Here is a 16,071-nt window from a genome sequence, read left to right as displayed (position 1 = left end):
AGGAGGATTTGAAAATGATCGTACATTAATTCAAAGCAAGGATTTCTAACATGTAGCACAATACACATTTGTATTATGATTTATAAATTTTGTTTCACAGATTTTTTTTCCCTACACTATGATTTTCCTAGACTGCCAGAGCTCTTGTTACCCTGTAAGACACATCAGCATTATACTGAGATTTAAACTGATTTACTGTGACTTCAACTGGTACCAACCCAGCGCTGGGCTGAGAAACGTTTTTGCTAAGATCAGCCACACTGAGCAACACAGGGAGCATCTTGACATATCCAACAGCAGTCTACAGACACAATGAGTGAGGGGGTCTGACACGGGTCTTTAAGAAGCTGGTTAATGGACTACTGAGGCTCTTTGGAGGCAAAAAGGTAAAGGAAAAATCAATGCTCTCAAAACAATTATTAAAAAAAGAAGAAGAACTATGCATTATCATCCAGCTGTACTCAAACATAAATAGTGCTGAAGTAGGTTTGGATACAGTCAATACTTAACATAAGGAAGACCTAGTACTCAGATAAATGCTGTACTCATCACTCATGGCTCCTCCTGAGGCCCAGAAGACAGTAACTGCCTTGACAGCACAGCAACCAGCTCTGATGTAGAAAATCTTTATTACAGACCCTTAGCTGCTGGCACTGGCTGATGGTGGCAGGCAGTATGTGAAGGGAAGATGAGGACCTAATGGAAATACAGTTCCCCAAATCCTAGGAGGAACAAAAACCTATAGCAATTGAGAGAAATCAAAGCTGTATGAAGAGGCACTCAGCTAATTTAGATGCAAATATATCTAGACGCTACCATGCACCACCTCTAAATAGTGCTGCACACCCAGCTTCTATTGCACCAACAAATGCCCATCTTCTCTATAATAGAATAGTCTTTGATGTACATGCTGGGGAAGAGATAAGGCATATTTACATTCAATCAAAAAAAAACATCATCAGCACAGTGAGATGAACAAAGATCATATCCATAACAGGCTTCTGACCTTTTCGGTTCTCCCTTTCCGAATGCCCTTATGTGTGGCAGGCAGGCACGCACATGCACACAAGCAGAAACAACACAATGCCTGAAACCAACTTCTGGCCAAGTCATCCCAGTATTTTCTCCTACGGTACGTATTTTATTCACCTTAAGCACTGGATTTTAGTTTGTAGCATACACAGAGCTCCGCAGAGTTGGTGCTCAAGTAACAAAGAAGAGCAGAAAATACACCCGTTAAATAAATGAAGTATATTTTGATATAAATCACACTCCCTTTCAAAACGCACCTACTTCTTTACTAATTCACAGCATTTGGCCACCTGCAAATCACAGTGGCCTGCTCATCACAGAGCCCTGACATCAAACCTGGGCATACTGCAGGACTTTGACCCAGGTTATTTAATGTCAGCCACTTTTCAGAAACCATCTATTTTTCATGTTTTTCACTGACAATTTTTGCAGCAACCTGTGGTAGGTTATCCTTCAGTGAAGGAAGGCCAAATCACCAATTTATTACTTCGAAATAAATTATTCATGTGTCAAAACCTGTACACTTCTTCACAGTTGCTCCCTTATCTGATTTGTCATTCACCATCTAGGAATAAAACCTTTGCCTTTAAACCGAGAGCTACAAGTTAACAGCACTCTCGGAAAGATGGTTTCAGCTTGAGCAAGGAAGGAGGCAGCAAGCAGGAACTGGCTGACAAGGTGCTGCCTGGCCAGCTGCAGTTAACAAGGCTTGGGTTTTAAATTCTGCAGTCCATAGAAAGCTATTAACTTCTAATTTGCAGCAAACAGATTAATCAAGGTGGTTCTACTTCGTTAAGACAGTTTGAGGAACTCCAAGCTGTCTTAAAACAGCTGAAATATTTGCTCTAATATACATTGCTTATACAGATTGGATATGATCCTCTTTCAAAAGGGCTTCCTGAAGAAACTGCTGGAACCACACGCAGGAGTTCAGTGCCAACAGGCCTCAATAGCACCTCCTTTCAAACTCTCCAGATTTCTGAAAGAGGGGACATTTCATGGAACCACACATAGGATTTAGGTGTCAACAGGACTCGGTAGCACCTCCTTTCAAACTCTCCAAATTTTGATAGATGTGACATTTCATGGATCGAGTGGGCCAAAGCACACATCACTGACTGGAGCTGACAATCAACAACCTTCCCTGATGGTCAGGCTCTTCCATTTTGGTGAAGTTGCAGCCTGATGGGCTGGGTTGCTCTCCGGGCACAATTCCTATTTCATCGTTGCCTTCGGGTTTCGACCCGTCCACTGTGGGCGTGCAGGAAAGTGACCGTCAGAAACAAGAGTCTTGCAGAATGGCTGAAGAATATTGCCCTCTAGCTGGGACTTGAGTTTTAAAGGTGAACCTGACCTCTAACTTCAATCCTTCCAGAATAAAATCTTGCGCCACTTGACTTTGTTTAAAATGTAGTCACTTTCTAAGGGTTAGAAGTATAAAAGGTCTATACAAAATCTAAGTTTTTTGGTTTTGCATTGTTTTTAAATAAAAGTTTGTGATTGTTGTTTTTTGACCAATTTGTTAGGTGAAGGTGGTTACATTGCAGATGACCAAGAAGAGCGATATCAGAGATTCCAGGTATTTTGGCCAAATACATACTGCCTCCATTTTTAAAAAATTAAGAACAAGTGCTAATGGAATTAAAGTGAAAACATCAACAAAGATCATTTTCTAATCAACAGGCCCCTGTACATTCTTTTCCTGCTGCAAAAGAAGACAATAAGCTGAGATGATACAGCAATATATTTTACACAGGTAGCACATCATCTTGGAAAGCAGGATGCCAACATCTTGAGACAATCCAGCATATCTTCCTAACAGAACTTTGTATTCCAGTGTTGCATGCTGAATGCATCTATTAATTTTGGGTCAAAAATATAGGTCTATATTCTAAAACTTCAGAACCACAAATCACGGCTATGCACCTCTGAGCAATAGTAGTAGTAAACATGATTAGAAGTGGTTGTACAAACAAGGCTGAGGGTCATCTAAATCAAACTTCCAGATTTTAGCTTCTGCTGACAAAAATCAAGTTCTTTAAATAGTGCTGTCTTAAAACAACTGAAATTGATTCCCTGAAAAAATACTTCTACGTGCATCTGTCATCTGGATATTTATATTCGGACAGCAATCTTTCATTGCTGTCTTCAAGAAATATTAGACACAAATATATCTCAAGAGTGCATCTCTCAAGAGTGCCAATTTGAACAGGGTAGATAACTCTTAGTAAATATGTTTTGCACGTCTCAAGTTTTTTTTCCCCACATATTTTTTACATGAACAGTAATTCTAAGAACAAAAAAAGTGAAAATAGAAATAATAAAATACCCGTTCACTTCTTACAGAACATATCTATAACTCAAGTCTATATTTTTCACTATTTTATCTTCACATTAAAAACTTTTTAGCAGTGAAATATCTGCATAGATAGTATAAAGTCTTGGTGTTGTTTTTTTTTTTTTATATACTCTTAAAGGTAATAAACTGAAACCTGTCAATGCCATTGAACCCAACCCACATTTCTCAAAGTACATGAGATTTTATCATGATTTAAATAAATGTTCTTTAGAACAAAAATATTAATAATTAACATGCCAGAGACACATCTACCATCTGCTGGCATGTTCTCATTTCCACTTTTCTTAGTGAAATGCTGAATTATAGAAAGCATTTGAAGTTTAGAAACACAAACCTTTAACTGATGTTCTAAATCTACTGTTAAGCTTGTGATGTTTTTGGAATTATACACAGCTAGAAAATAAACTCTAGGACACTTGACTTTTCTGACACAACTCAAGATACTGAGCCATCATATTTATGATGTTAAACAACAGCTAGAAAATGGATATAATCACTAAAGGCAAGCTGAAGAACAGAATTTTAGCAATAACCATTTGCAAGCACTAGGAGGGTCACTTTAAAAACTTCCATTTATAAATTGTAACATCTACACCAGACTCAAAACCTGGTAAAGCATTCTAAGATTTAACTTTAAGAGAGCATGTAAAAAGTAACTATTCAACAAGCAAAACAATGCCATTTATCCACTTGCTAAAAGTAAGAGTTTGTGCTGTGAAAAGGGCACCTATCAGTTGACTAAAATGGGAGTAAAAACCACATTAGGAAAGGTAGGTACTTCCCAACTGAAAAATGGTAGCATAACACTGCAAAGACCTTCTCTGAAAAACAGTGTACAGCTCCACTCAACCACATTCAAGAAAGATAGACTGCAAGTGGAAAAAGGATAGAAAAGGATTATTGATCAGTGGAATCTAAAAAGTGTGCAGGACTGCCCTAAAAGGAATCTGGTGTATTTACAATAGCAAAAGGAAAGATGCAAATAGGATATGACTATGCTATACGAATGCTTCAGGTGGATCAGAGGTAGAAAAGTTAAAGGACTGCACTGGCATAGGAAAAAAGGGGGATATTACGAAAGGAAAGACATTTGAGAAGGCAAAGATCACTATGAAAAATTTCCAAACTATTAAGTGAAAGAAGACTAACATGTCAGGGTTATCAAAAATATCAGCAAATGGGCAATAAATAGCATGCACAGGTATCACTCAATGCCTGATCTGATCTATGGACCATTAATACCAGGTGATGTAAGATGGCTGTGTTTTGTGAGAGGCTATCATCATAGTATAAAGTGTTTCAGGTATCAGCTACTACAAATTAAAGAGCTCTCTTACCAAAGAAATGGTAATACCTTTAGTAAATGTTTTTTAATTTAATTTTAATTTAGTAAATGGTAATACCTTTAGTAAAATCTAGTATAAAGGATAAGCTACTACATGATGCTTCTGGGAGGAAACTGCAGGAGATGGTACTTTGTCAGCGTCCTTGAGAGAAGCTTGCACCAGGCTTCCCAGACGTCTTGCGATCAAAGAGAGACGGTACGATTGTCACTTCTATGAGCGCAGAGAGGTGCCCTGGTAATTGATCTGATCTCTGACCGACATAAAATGCCCAGCCGCTTCAATGTTCTCCCGTAAGCCAATCCGTACATTACTTACGTGCTCAAGAGAAGTGAATAGCATGCAATAGTGCAGTCATGCAAAATGAAACCATTTATTCCAACTTCAAGCAAAGCAAAACAGAATCTGTATCCAACACACCTTTTTAACAGAGAAAGCCTAAGTTCAAGAAGACTTAGAGGACTGTTCACACAAAAGAGAGCCATTATGTATTTCAGCTAATGACATTTTTATTCTGAAAAGGAAATATTTCAATTATTGCAAGCCGAGCAGCAACAGGAGAGAGGGCAAGGCAGTGAGACCCCCATTACCCCATCGTAGCCTGAACTCAATATGGTTTGGAGCTGTTCTAGCACCTTTACCAAAACCATGATTTAACCGTGTGAAATATGCGCAGTACAGTAAGAGTCAGGTCTGACGTGAATAAGGTCATGGTACTATCAGAGGTGACTTTTCATTGGTGAACAGTTTTTAAGTACAGGAAAAGTTTGATTTTTTTTTTTTGCAAGTTAAGACACTGCAAAGACTCCTCCTTCCACATGCTTTAGGCTGCATTACTATAGTAAAGCAACACTGCTGTATAAATGATAGTCCTTGTTTTCCATAACAGGTTATAATTGGAGTAGGTGACTAAGAAACTGTTTAGATAAATGATGGGATCATAACCTTTTATGCAAAATGGACAAATAAGATATGGAACTATCTGGAAAACCCCAAGGCTGTATAGCTCTCCTTCAAGCCATGGGCACAGGCAAAGCAGACAATAAATCACTAAACCTCATCTCAGACTTTCCAATTTTGTTGTTGTTTTGGTTTTCGCCAGTTTTTGCTGACAGATGGAAAAAATACTGCCTGAATGTGAATAAGATCTAATTTACCACCAATTTCCTTCCTATTTCTACAGCACATTCCTAAAAAACACACAGCATTTTATTCCCAGTGCTTAGAAGAATTACTATTAAATAGTCACACACCGCCAATACATACCATAAAAATACCACTGTAATACTTTTTGCTACTCAGGAGAATTGTATTACATTACAAAAATTTGTCTGGAATATTTTGAAATCATCATCTATAAATGTGTGTATATATTTATACAAATATGGTTTCTTTAGTACTTATCAACTGTGGATGCATATATAAAATATATATATATATATAACATACAGAGAGATGAAATTGTGATATTGCACTGGAACAGCAACATGTATTAACTCAGCAGGATAGTAAGGTGGCAAAGATAGCTTTGAAGACGGGGAAGCCTTTCTTCAAGGCATCTTCTCTTTCTTTGCCTATCAGCAACAGTTAAAAACCAGGAATAATTTAAGTGCATCAGGATATGAAGTCTCAGGCTCAGACTTCAATGACAATTCCCCAAAGATATGTCCACTTGTTAAGAGGAATTCAGACTTGAGTTTTCCATCCCCAAGCCTTAACTGTCCCAACTCCCAAATTTTATGACTTTAGAAGTGAAACTTCTCGTGCTCCATTTCTTCAGTATTTCTTTTTCTTTTTAAATCTTGATATTTTTATCAGGATCCAAGGTAATTGAAAAGTGTTAATCATTGGACACACACACCCTGCTTACTGGCACCCAGAAAAATAGTTTTATCCATTTCAAGATAGGAAAAATATACACCCTGTCAAATATCATATAAAAAAAATTCTAATGTTGTGTTCACCTATGGGAGGTCCAAAATTTCCAACTAAAAATGCATTTACAGAAAAGCTACTATTATCAAAGTTGTCACTGTTCTTCACAGTTTTCAAGACTGCTAAGTTTTTGGGCACAACACAAGAAATAACCATCGTACCTTCGTTACTGCAGTCTGAGGGGTGTCTTCAGTAGACGTAAATTGACCAGTGGTTCCCAGGACATACCCTTGTGTAGGCTACTTTTGGAATCAAACTAGGTCTCCTCCTGCCTACAAACCTAGAGAAACTGGCAATTTAGGGTACCTAGGATCTTCCATGTGTCTACCATTTTGGACCTTATCTCTGCCTCTAAACGTAAAAAGGGTCATTTCCCTCCCTGAGCACTACGAAAAGCAGAGCAGCGTTAATATACATCTTATATAGGGATTCATCTACACAACATGAGATCCACCGCACTTCTTTCCTCCTTTTGGATATGAAGGCATCTGCTGCAACATTGCTGGTGACATTGTGCCCAAGCAGCACGTGCTAGGTTAAAACACACAAGGTTACCTACAGCAGCTCCAGGCAAAGCTAATGTCCCCAAACCTGCTTCCAGAATTGGCCAGACGTTGACCTGCTGTTTCCATTAGTTTCAGATGTTGTTCAGCAGTATGACAGACACTAAGTTGATCTAAGATTGAAGGAAAGCTGAGATCAAACAATCCCAGAATTTAAGGCAGGCATTTATAATGACTCATTATACACAGTTATGGGATTGGGGGGAGAGGGAGGAATGTGTATTTCCTTTTGACGCAACATTGAAAATACATCCTCATACTTGGAGTTGCTCTTTCTTTACTTGCTGTTGTAAAAGAATAGTTATTTTTTAAACACTTCAGTTATTTCTGTGGTGCATTTTTCTAAAGCTGACAGTTCTTCGAGAAAATGATCTTCTTAAGTTTAATCAGATATATATCAAAGCCACATGCACGTACCTGCCAAACGTATCGAGTTCTGTGTCCATTTCCCAATTTCCCAGGCTGCAGCAATGTGCAGCATTAGCAATATGCCCAGCATATTGATATAAAATGACCCTCTAAGCTTCCTATCAACTGTGCTCTCATATTACAAAACACACTTTACTGTGCTTCATGTTCATTACTTAGCAACTGCTCTGCTGCTCTAAGAACTGCATCCTTATTTACGCATGCACACGCTGGCACATCTTTCATAAAAGTAGAAAAAGAAGAGGGAGTAAGGGAAGCTATGATAGCGCGTTATAAAATCATAAGTGGCATGAAAAAGATCTACAGGGAACAAGAGCCTTCTGTCTCTTTCAATACTAGAAGTAGCAGGCAATCAATGAAAACAGCATTTAAGGCTTAAAGCAAGCAAAGGAGATGGTTCTTTGAAGAACATGGAGTTAAACTGAAGAATTTCTTACGGCTGTTGTGCTGCCAAAATTTTAAATGTAAAAAAAAAAAAAAAAAAGCGGGAGAAAATCTTTATTTGGCGGTGGGAAGGCTATCCTAGGGAAGGCTATTAAATACAGGCTCAGGAAACCCCAAACCACAAATTGCTGGAGGCTCAGGAGAGCTCTGGGGAAGTATCCTCAAATGCTTGCCTGCTTCTTTTACTCTTCTGTTGGCAAGTGCAATAGTACACTATTAGAAAGCAAATCTGATGTTAGATGGACCTTTGTTCTGACCCAGTATGGCCAGTTTTACATTTCTTATCACTCACATTTATGCTGATCACATCAAAGTCAGACGAATGTGACTGTAAATAGAATTTGGCCCTCCATTTCATCGTAACCTCCCTTTCTGAGCATAAATACATAAAGAGAAAGTCCAAGGATTGAAAAAAATAAAATGATCTGTCATCATGACTCAGTTTGTTGCATGTATCATAAGGATAGCCTAATTTGATAATTTTGTAGAATGGAAAAAGAGTTTTGTGTTGTTGTGGTTTTTTGTTTGTTTTTTTCCAGCAATAAAAATTATAATTCATTAGTAAATGAAATTGCATATAAACCTAAATTTATTTAGATTACAGCCAAACTATTCAGACATTTCAGTTGAATAAGAAAATCATTTATAAGGAAAAAGCAAGCGGAGTATTCACTAATACTGTAACATTTAGATATTCAGAGAAGGGTGCATATGTGCACTGGGAATATCTGTGCGTATTAGTAGGAGATTTGTGTTTACTGGCAGAATACACACCTGTGCATTTCCAGGTTGATGAACTGTTACACAGGCACTCACATCAACTCTGAAGAAATGCTACTGAAGTTTGCACACCTGCTTTCCAAAGCAAAAAAATAAAAATTAAAAAAAATCTGAGAGTGGCCTAATTTTAGCACTAATTGTGGTACTTTGTTGAATCTGTGTCTCAGAACAGACTAAGTGGTACCCCAAAATGCATGTGCTTATCCTCCCACTTGTGGTCATGTGAATCATCTCCTCCTCCTGAGGAAGCATGCTAGATACAATGATTTTTTGTTTCTCACCTTACAAAAGCATCGTCCTCACGCTGAGCTACAGAAGAACATGATTAAATGATATGTCACTAAAAGAAAGGCTACGTAAATTTTCTACCACAGTAATATTTTCTAAAACCACAGTTTTTTGATCATTTCAGAGTGCGCTGGGTTTTTCCTGGTGAGTAAAGATGTGCTTACTGAATTTAGAACATAGTTTCTCTCAGTTTGAGCTGCAGATTCCCAGGCTGCATAGTTGTGGTCGCGTAACTCCTCCATGGGGCGTTTGGAGTTTCCTGAGTATGGAGGGAAAAACGAATTAATCTGACTCCAGTGTTTAACTCATTTGCAGGACTCAGATTTCCTGTTCTGCAAACATAAAGGGTTTGCAAGGAGTGTGTAAGAGCCTCCAAGATGTATAGCTATGTGAGTGCTAAAGATAGGGAGCCCCATTCTTCTCTCCAGCTTAAGTTGCCAAAGCTCTGTGGATTTCAGCTGTATTATTACCAATTCAAATGTGTTCCAAGCCAGAGAAAAGTCAAGAACAATGTGTATTTATGAAAAAAGGCCAATTCTTGTTTGGCTGAAGTTCATAACCCTAAAAGAACCCAGTAATTCCACTATTCTTCAGCCTAAGTGCTGGCTACATCTTCCACTTATCAGCATCTGTTCTGTGGTGCAGGGCATTAGTAGCATGGAGGTGGATATATTTACCGATTATTTACATTGCAATTTTCAAAGGCAGAGGAATGTTTTAATCTTAGATGAAGTTACAGCAAGAAAAAGATCAAGTCAATCTAAAAACGAAAGCAGCAATTGAAAAGGGAAGGAAAATACCATGGGCAAGGTCTATTTGAGGTGATAGCTAGAGAATAAACATGATTGTATGTGCCGTAAGATTTTTCTAAGCTAACTTAGTGGTTAAGAAAGGTGCTGAGTTAAGATTTTTGGGAACAAAGAAACATAGCACTGACCTAATTCCTTTCCATTAATCAACAGCAAAGTCCCATTCACTTCCAGTAGAGCAGAATTATGCTAAGTTAAGCTCTTCTGAAAACCCCCAAAGAAATTTTTTGTGTATAAATTTGGCAGGTGCGATACAAGCATTGCCGATGCACGTCCTCCTTCACATTGACCTACATGATTCCAGGAGAAATACATGCAAGTGTGAAAGGACGGTAGGATTTTAATATCCCCAGGATTACTTGATGTTCAGCTTTCAAGAACGACTCCAATTAATGCATTCTGTGTTGGCTTGTGAATGGGCATCAAAAAGTAGGAACAGGATCATAAGCTCATTTCATACTGGCTATCGTGTAGTTATCAGATTGGAGCACGACATTTTTTCCAGGCTAAACACGACTATGAAGTTGTTGCAATATGTCATGTATCTTTGCTATCATCCCGGTCCATCGCATTAGCTGTTGTTACAAAGCTGCTCACTGCTTTAGTCTTAGTTGTCTAGAAAGCTCAAGAGACAGAGACATTTTCTGCTTCACATTTTCTGAGACTTCAAGTTAGCACTTCGTCTAAATTCAGGAATCAAATCACAGATGTGCTATAGCAATGTTTCATCTCAAAAAAAAAAGTTTTGAAAAGCACATGTTCCTAAAAATTGTTTTGATAAAATCTACCACAAACAAATAATTTAGCATCTCTTCAGTGTCTTTTTCTTCTTCAATCACTATTCTTTGATGAACAAAAAGTATTATTTAGAAAACCAGCATCTAAGAATTGGGAAACTATCAGTCCCCATTAGAAGACTGAAAGACAGTTCATGCAAAACAACGACAGATAAACAGGCAAGAGGATGAGGAGGGCGTGTCTTTGTAAATGTCACTACATGAAACTGTTGGGCTTGTAGTTATTACTTCTAAAGGACTCTGCTGGCATGGTTGACTTGATAGAAAAAAGTAAAAAAAAAAAAAAGACACTGGCATCTCTAATTTACAAATCTGAACTGAACCGTCTTTCACTTGTTACCAGCTATAATTTTTCATTGTAATTTAACCCAGGATTGTTATCGATTCAGCTCAGTGTTGGACACACACTGTGCATAAGCACCGGGTGAGATAGTTAACATCTCAGCAAGATAACGAGGAGCACTCACGGCAAAGCACCCGCGCAGACACACTCAGTTGTGCCAAACTTTGACAAGCGACGAAGCCACAGCCCACGCATGGACATGGATTTCTTTCGGAAAAGCTGTGGAACGGTGCCAGCAGCAGTACGGCGCGGTTCTCAGCTGCTCCTACGTGGCCAAGCCCAATGGAGCCTCCAGAGAGACACCAGCTTAGGCTCCCACAGCAAATGAAGAAAATCATTTGAAAGAGCCAATACAAATATTTGACTTCATAGAATAGTTTGGTTCGGCGAGGGGGAGGGAGGATCAGAAAATTAAAGAACAGGATTAAAACGAAGCCTGACAATTTCAATATTGAACTCTAAATCCTAGCATCCAGCTTTGGTATCAGAAGGAAAGTTAACACAGTCAATAAGGCTGCTATCCACATTGTCCAAATATGCAAAACAGCCAATATCCTCACGTTTAGTTTGCTAAAATTTTCAGACATTTCAATTGTGAATTGAATTAAGAAACTGTGGGATTCAATGTATCAGATGTTCCCCGTATAGGCCATATTTCATTTTTGTAAGGATTGCATTTTTATTAAATATTTTCAAGAACAGAAGTTGTAATATAGAGAGAACTGAAATTTTCCATTAAAAATAAAGATTAAAAAAGTATTAGGATGAGGAGCTTTTACTGGAGTCTTCCCCTTTACTGCAGTTTCCATTGTGACAGCCATTCAGAGCACTGGTTTATGACAGAGAAAAAGGGGGAGTAAGTGAAAAAGATGAGAAAAAGCTGAAAAATTAAAAGGGAGAATGGACTTATTTGGTCAGCTGATTCATACAAGAGCAATTCCTGAAACCAGTGCAAAAGCCTGGAAAACAAGAAAGATTCTTCTGTGGGATTTCCTTTTCCTTGGTCCTTGGAGACAAACTGTATAACTCTAGAGCAGCCAGCTCTCTGCTCCTCTTCACAAGCTCTTATACTTGGCTCTGTTCTGTGTAAATGTTTCCCTTTTATGTTTCACCTGGATGGTGAATGCTCCCTGTGTTTAAGCTTCCGAATGATAGAGAGATGAGAAAAATATCACACAAGAAGCAAAATCCTATTCTGTATTTCCTTCATCGAGCAAAACACATCAGAGCCTATTGACACAGCCCTTTGTCAGAACCAGATCGTTCAGCGTACCCTCTGGATGGAAATTATTGTAGCAGAGAAGTAGAGAAACATTCCTTGGATTTAGACAACTACCATTGGCAATTAAATATTTCTCTAGTGTCCACCTTTCTGACACTGGTGATGAGGACGTCTAAAGGCAGTATTACATACAAAAAGCAAAACCCAGACAAGATACGCATCGTATATATTTTTTAATCCTTATACATGTACTTGGAATAACAACATGATTAAAAACACTTCCTTGATAAACGTGTTTCTTTCTTTCAGCTGCTAGGTACTACAGAAGCTACTATAAACTCTTTGCAAGGACCTATCATGGCCAGAAGTTCCACTTTGCATAATCATACAGTGAACTAGAACTGGAAATAAAATATGGTAGAGTTTCTCTGAAGATATAAAACAATCCTGCACAGTCCACCAGTTTCAGGATTGACTCAAGTTCAGAATCTCACCATTTAGACAACTAACTTCTTTCATGTCTTCAGCTGAATTCAGACTCCTCAGCATCACCAAAAGCTTACCAACAAAGCAGACAAAGAAGTCTCACTATAAATATGTGCAAATGACTATTGCAAATGCCAAAATAGACGTGGCTACAGATTTTATTGGAACACTTATGTTTTTCATGTGGTATGCTAGCTTTCTTGCCTGCCTACTTATGTGGGCCAACTCATGTGCTACTAAAATTCTCCTTATTAAGATTCCACATTCCGTCTGTAACATTTTTCAAGAAAATGCATGGAAGGAGCACATGGAAAAAACAAAAGTGATACAGAAATCGTGCATACAAACATCATCTTTTCTGGGTTGTGTTTGTGCAGTTCCTAGCATTAAAAAAAAAAAAGAATTAAATCAACTATTCCTGTGAAATTACCTGGTGGCATATCAGTTGAGCCATTTTTAGCAGGAAAACAAGAAAACCACCACCACCACCACACACACCTGGGCTCTAGGAGACTGGACAATTACACACATATAAATGAATCTGCATGTCTGAGTTGTTTCCAAAGGCAACCAGGAAGCACATATGAAATAAGCCAGGCCAGATGAGAAACTATCAGTCAGCAGCTCCATAGCATTAATTTTTCTCAATAAATTGAACTGTTAATAAGCACTTTTGCTAATGATGGACAACTTAAATGAACATCACTACATGTGAGACAGTGGCAGCTGTCAAAACTTCGACTTTGAGTATATATGAGAGGAAAATCCTGAAGAAGCAAGGAGAGAGCACAAATATGTAAGGAAGTCTGGATCTCACGTGGGCAGGAGGCTGGAACGTCCCCATCCCAGCAGGTGGGCAGCTGTCCGCAGGCCCACAAGACCTCAGCTCCCAGCCACCATCGCTACCTCCACACACATAACGCTGTTGTTCCTCTCCCTCTGCTGAATCCTCTCCTGACTGCTCTGCACCAGGCTGAACATTATCCAAGAGAACAAAATGAGAGATCTGAACACGTTTAATGATGTTTTTCCCTGCATAGAGTTACAGCGAGTATTAGCCTCGACAGAACAAGTTTTCTAACAGTGATGGGACTTGGAGCATTGATCCACCAAAGTTTAACCTTCTTCCAGAGGCAGCACTAAGAAATGCAATCAGCCAAAAGGGTGTCCAAATGCTATAAAAATGAGGGAGGTGGCTGTATTTAAGCATCAATAAAATGAGTATACTTTACTCAAGTATCCACAAGATACTTCAGCTAGCCAACATGGGTGGGGGTTCAGCTCTGCTTTGTTTTTTCAAAGAAGATTCCTGGATTTCTATGAGGAAAAATTATATTGTGTTAAAACTGAGAAAGAGCTTCTCTTTCCGAGCAAGATCTCTCTCCAGGAAAACATCACAGAATACACCGCCATTTCAGCATACTTTCTCTCACTACTGGAGAAGGCCATCCCATGGCAAAAGCTGGCCAATGCCTCTTTAACCTTCATTCGTGACTGGGCTGAGATTTTTGACATTCACTGAATGCAGTGAATGCCCCACACAGGGGCAGTTTCACTGTTTTGGAATGCAAAACAGAAAATACAGGACAGCGACTGTGTTTTGTGAAGGTATGGCACACGAAAGCTTTAGGTAATTTCTTCACACTTAAACTTTTTTCTTAGATTTCATGAGATTACTACCATTTACCACTAATTAAAACAGTCCTTGAAACAAAACTGCTCTGGATAATTTGCAGAATGGAGGCTAAACTCTTCTTCTGCCTCTTTCGTCAAAGCTCGTCTGAGCCCCCACTGTTCAGACACTGGCAGGTAGCACTGTCTTTCAATCCTGTTATGCAACTTGGCTTCCAACATCTGCAAGAGCTAACTTGTTTCTCCAGATAGATTTGCTTTCCCAGGCTCCTGACTTCTCACCAATGTGAGGTACTTTGTGTGGAGTCGTCTCAACTTCCTTCGAATCCAGGCTTTTCTAAATACTTTTTGATTTTTTCAGAGATAGGAGAAGTCGGTTGTATATTTATCTTGAATTATCAAACACGCTAAAAAGGACCTATCTGGGATTCCAGGCACCACGGCTAAATATTAAAAATACAGTCATCCTTATGCAAACAAAAGTATGCACGCCAGCCTCCTCAAAAATCACAAATGGCTCCAGCCGCAGAGCTCCCAGAAAACAAACCTCAGTGGTTAGTACAGCCCTTCCCACTCTGAAAGCATCAGACATAGCAGCCCCAAAAGCACTGGGCATTCCAAAACACAATATTTTAAGTCACCTTCTGGTTTTGATATTTCCACACATGCAAGCGCTGAAATTGTTCACTGTTCCGAATCACGATAGCTACGTCCTAAAAATACCAAATATAGATTTATCTTTAAATCTTAAACTTTAAATCTCTAATTTTAAATCCACAACTTTATAGATTTATGTAGTTAGAGGTTTAGTCCTCCCCAGAAACAGCGATTTGAGATCAACCAGTAGCACAAAACATATCTCCTGTCTTCGGTTTCCTTTTTGCAGCTTGACTAACACATCAAATTGCCTATATTTTAGCAAGGAGACACAGTATATATGAGGCAAAAAATAGCACAGTCTTTAGTAGGTGTTCACTTTCTTCAGCTTGCCATCTTTTATCCATTTGAAGCAAATATTTTTTATCGCTACATGTCAATAAAAACTAAGAGCCAATAAAACAGCATAGCTTGCATTGTGGGGCACTGTTAAACAGAAATACATGGATCATATTGAGTTACTTTAAGGCACTGCGAGTGTAATTCAGTAGCAGGCAAGAGAACCTCCTTTAACACAAAGGGTTTTCTATTTATATGTTTTAAGAAAAATTTTAGTATGATATTGCTGAAAAATAAAGGTTTAGATCATCAGTATTCCTTTAGATGGAAATGTTCAAGTGTTGTGATCATTTCTTACTTATTTGCCTCTGTTTTCATAATTACCTGTTCGTTTTTACTGTTTGAGATTCTAGGCTGCTGTCATTTCCGTGGAGACAAACTCGGGCAATATTAAGGGCTTTTAGTGATTCTAAGGCAAGGCATTTTGAAAGTACAAAGCAACAGCTATTTTTGCCAGCCAACACAGTCTAGAGCCCAAAGACACACAATTATGCCTTCAGAAAGGCAACAGCTGGAGCACACGATAATCATTTACCATAACCCCCGCAGCCCCTTTACTTGGTGACAAAGGGTGTTCCCAGAAATGAGGTATTTCACCTCGCTGAATGCTTGC

The 16,071-nt window shown here is 38.6% G+C and overlaps 1 protein-coding gene across 13 annotated transcripts in view; it reads right to left on the bottom strand.

Moving 5' to 3' along the window:
* Window positions 1-16,071, bottom strand: part of RBMS3 (RNA binding motif single stranded interacting protein 3) — a 702,788-nt gene that overhangs the window by 244,581 nt on the left and 442,136 nt on the right. The window lies entirely within an intron of this gene.

Source organism: Anser cygnoides, chromosome 2, assembly GCF_040182565.1.
Source record: "Anser cygnoides isolate HZ-2024a breed goose chromosome 2, Taihu_goose_T2T_genome, whole genome shotgun sequence".
Classification (NCBI taxonomy): domain Eukaryota; kingdom Metazoa; phylum Chordata; class Aves; order Anseriformes; family Anatidae; genus Anser; species Anser cygnoides.
The sequence above is the reverse complement of the archived record's forward strand: the minus strand, read 5'-3'. Positions and strand labels throughout refer to the sequence as shown.